A 4033-nucleotide genomic window follows, 5' to 3' on the forward strand; every position below is an offset into this window, starting at 1 on the left:
GACCGCTGCTGTTCGTTCAGCGAACCCACAGCCTGTTACATCGCGGCGGCCCCCGGGCCTCCCCACGGCTCCCTCGTGACCCGGCTCCCCGGTGAAGGTCCCTGCGGATCCGGGCGTGTGCCCGCTCCAGGTGCACAGACCGCGCCGCCCCTGCAGCTCCGCACTCCGCCCGGGCCGCGCTCCCCTCGGGCCCGGCCCGTGCCGCCGCCAGGCCGCGCTCAGGGCCCCGCTGCGCCTGGCCTCGCCTCAGATCGCCCCGGACACCCGGCTCCGGGCAGGGTCCCGAGGCGACCCCGGCGCCCTGCCCTTTCTGGGGAGCCCCAGGTGTGGCGGCGCACCAGGCGGGTCCTCCCCGCCGGGAGGGCTCGGCCGAAGAGCCGGCCCCGAGCCCGAGCATGAAGGCAGCACCCCGAGAGCCGGGCTGCGGCCGGGCCCCGCCGGGCCCCTTCGGGCGGCGGCAGCGACCGCGACGGCCGGAGCCACTCCTTACCCTGCTCCGGGCCCGGGGGCCGCTCGCTGCTCCTGCCCTGCCGAGCCGAGCCGAGCCGGGCCGGGCCGAGCCCGAGCCGAGCCGAGCAGCGCCGAACCGAACGGAAGCTGAGCCGAAGCCAAGCCGGGCCGAGCCGAGCGGAGCCGAGCGGAGCCGAACCGCTCGCTCAAGCGAACAAGATGGCGGCCGCGGTCCTTCCTGCGCGCGAACGCGCCGTTCAAACAGCAGGATGTTTACGGTCAAATTCCCCCCCGGCCCCGGCCTCGCCACTGCGCGTGCGCACGGCCGGCGAGGCCCGGCACTGCGCGTGCGTGCGGCCCCAGGAGGCGGGGCAGAGTCGCGTGAATGACGAACGGCTGCTGAGTGACAGCGGTGCGCGGGCCCGGCGGGGGCGGGGCCTCGGCGGGGGCGGGGCAGCGGGGCAGCGGATAGTCTCCTGCGGGGAGCGGCCGGGTTGTGAGGGCGGCCCGCCCTCGTTCTGCCCGAGCGGGGCTGTGCGCTCCTCGTTAGCTCGGTGTAAAACGTGTGAAACAAACATTCTCTTCTTTCGCAGCCTGCTCCCTGGGAGGAGGTGGCACACCAGGTCTTTCTGATCCCTGCAGCCCCCCATGCTGCCGGGGCGCTGCAGGTGTTTGTGCTGTGGGGGTAGTTCGTTGACATGGGGAACAACTGCGGGCACCACTCACTTTCTTTGTTCGGACTAATTTGGTTTTGACAGTATGTAGAAAGGTTTTCTTGATCCTAATTGACTAATTTATGATGGCCACGTAGGATGTAATGGAGAGGGATGTATGGCTACAACTGGACTCTAAACAGGAGTCAATCTCTAGGTGAAAGCAATGGAAAAGTAAAACAAGGACAGGTTTGGGGAACAGGGATTTTTCTGGTCTCTCTCAGGCACTAGGGAGTCTGAAGCTATGAGTACATACCATTCTGGATGAACAACAAACAGCCTTTGGTCCAAAGAGACCCAAAATACAAAAATCTCGTTAAAATAACCTCTGAAACAACACTTCTAGTGCAATGGATCATCAGTTTACAAAGGTAATGTCAGAATACCAATAAAATCTGCCTACTGAGGGTTTAAGGAGTATTACTGCTATTTATGATACCCAGATAATATATCTTAGGGGATGATAACATCAGCAAATAACATGTAAAAACATGCAGGCTCAGTCTTCTGGTTCTCTTCCCTTAGATTCAATTTGAAGATTTCAGCATTCATTTTCGTTCATAATGTCTCACTAGATCCTTTATTCAGAATAAACATTGATTCTCTGTGTGTCCCACATGGATTTCTGGCAGATATAGTAAGATTTCAAGGGTTTTCTTCTGCAAGAAAACATTTGCTGTATCACTACTCTCCTGTATCTCCATATGGAGTTAGAGGTCCAGGCATTGAACCAGGGAGTGTCCAGGCCATCGACCACTGGCTGATAAGATGCCTGCATTAGTTTAACAGTGCTGATACATTGGGTTGCATCAAAGTCCACCAAAAGCGTGGACCAGCAAAGCTGCATCATTTGCTGCTGTAGGAAGTAGCCACTCACAGTAGGGGGAATAAAAAGCCACACCAGTAAAGTGACAGCACAGTGGTGTTGATGCCTTTTCCTGGTCTTAAAAAGCAAGAGTCAAACATGTCTGGAAGGGAAAAAGGGATTTTACCTTGGTATTTATTTTAAGGATCCTTAGGCACACTACGTCCAGGTTGAATGCACCAAAATGCACACTGCAATGCACACCCCACACAAGATCTGGTATAACATTATAGTCTTACTAATTAGCATATCTATCAAAAATTCCCCAATGAGAGGCTCGAATGAGCCCCCCCCCCCCCCGTCATGGGTTAGCAAGCATAGTCCCGGAAGTGATGTTCTTGCAAAGGGGTGCTTACAGCTTCCTCTGTGACTTCACAGAACCTATCAGCTGGCCAGTTTGAATATGGACAATTCTTTGAGCCACTTAAAGTTGTGACCGCCTCTGTGATCCACACTTAAGAATAGAAACCCTGAGGCAGAGGCTCTCTCTCATTTCCGGTGCTGGGACAGGTGGCTGCGGGCCCCGTGTGGGGGCCAGTGGGCCCAGCCCAGGCCCTGCTCGGGCCAGGCCGGGCTGGGCCACGGCCATCCTGGAGCCGACGGGCCCTGTTCCACCTGCGGAACCCCCCCACAGCCCTGCTGTGGGCAGCCGGAGCGGCCCGGCTCCCCCTCTCCAGCACGGCCAAGATTCAGCTGAAGCTGCCCTGCTGTCCGGCAAGATCATGTGAGCAACAGCGATAAGCGAAATTCCAGCTGCAAGGCCTAGGTGAGATTAACCCTTTTAGTGCTGTGAAGAGCTGAAAACCTGAGGGAGAAGAAAGAGGAGATGCTTAAAGCTGAAATTCTGTTGTAAAGCTATGATATATCAGAGTACCCATTGTAATTTCATGAAGGCATGGGGGGTGGAGCGTTCAACTTGTACTTGTGAGCAAAAGCACCTGTGCTGAGATAGGCAGATGCTGACGCAGCTGTAATTTAATGAGAAATTTGAACAGGGAGAGATGGAAGTGATGAGGACTTTTGCTCCAAATGGAAAAGGAGGAGACCTCAGTTCCTAGAGATGCTCCCAGAGATAGTCCTAGAGATAAAGATGAGGAGGACCCTTTGCTTCCAGGGAAGGAGAAGGGCCTCTGTTCTTAGAGATGAAAATGCTCCCAGAGATGGGTGAAGAGAACTTTTGTTTCTGAATGGCTCAACCTTAAATTTGTACCCCAGTAATTCAAGAGTGGACCCTCAAAAGCAGTTGTGGGAAAATCTGCAAGTCGTGGGAAGGGACTCACGTGCGAGCAGAGAACCAACCCGGGCAGCTGTCTCGTTGTGATAATGTTTTCATAGCATGGGCAAGAGAGACTCCTCTTCCTAAATGGACTGAACAAGGTTATTATGGAAGTGGTAAACAGACTGAATATCTCAAAGGTTGTCTTTTTACATTGTCAGTGGGAGAAGGGAGGAAGGTCGGGGGAGGAGAAGTGTTCTGAAGGTGTGGTATAAATTTTTTTTTCTTCTTTTAGATCTGTTAATAAACTTCCTTATATTCTTTCAAGTTTGGTGCCTGCTTTGCGTTTCTCCTAATTCTTATCTCACGGAAGGTAAACAGTAATGAGTATTTTGGACCAAACCACTACACTAAATTGGTGTTTCCACCCGGTTCAAACCAAACCCACTACACCTCCCCAAGGAACCTTCCCCTGGATGGTTCTATCTTCATTTACAAAATGCATTCTGGAGAGGACCTTGGTGCCTGGGAGCATTTTGATCCCTAACTATGAAGCTTCTAAGATGTTTAGTCTCTCAGCTTGGCAAACAAGTCCAAGAATGTAGGCAAAAGGCACTAAGAATACAGAAGTTGTAACAAGGTATAACAGGGGTATAAAAGAAAAGGCAAAAAAATCATCATGGCATTAGTGTGAGTCAGAAACCCCAGCGCTTCAGGCCCTGACCCATGTTACTGATGTAACATCCACAGCGCCGCCTGGCTCTGGCTCTTGCCCTGCTCAGCGCTTAC

General features: G+C 53.9%; 1 protein-coding gene across 1 annotated transcript in view; it reads right to left on the reverse strand.

Moving 5' to 3' along the window:
- Window positions 1-710, reverse strand: part of RAD21 (RAD21 cohesin complex component) — a 25629-nt gene extending 24919 nt beyond the window's left edge. Inside the window, exon 1 of the mRNA XM_042035976.1 lies at window positions 491-710. The gene's annotated coding sequence lies outside the window, so the exon portion shown is untranslated. The remainder of the gene's footprint in view (window positions 1-490) is intronic.
- Window positions 711-4033: the final 3323 nt, after the last annotated feature.

The sequence above is a fragment of the Corvus kubaryi genome, unplaced genomic scaffold (genome assembly GCF_017639235.1).
Source record: "Corvus kubaryi isolate FWS band 111438036 unplaced genomic scaffold, C.kubaryi_AGA036_p1.0 37385, whole genome shotgun sequence".
Classification (NCBI taxonomy): Eukaryota; Metazoa; Chordata; class Aves; order Passeriformes; family Corvidae; genus Corvus; species Corvus kubaryi.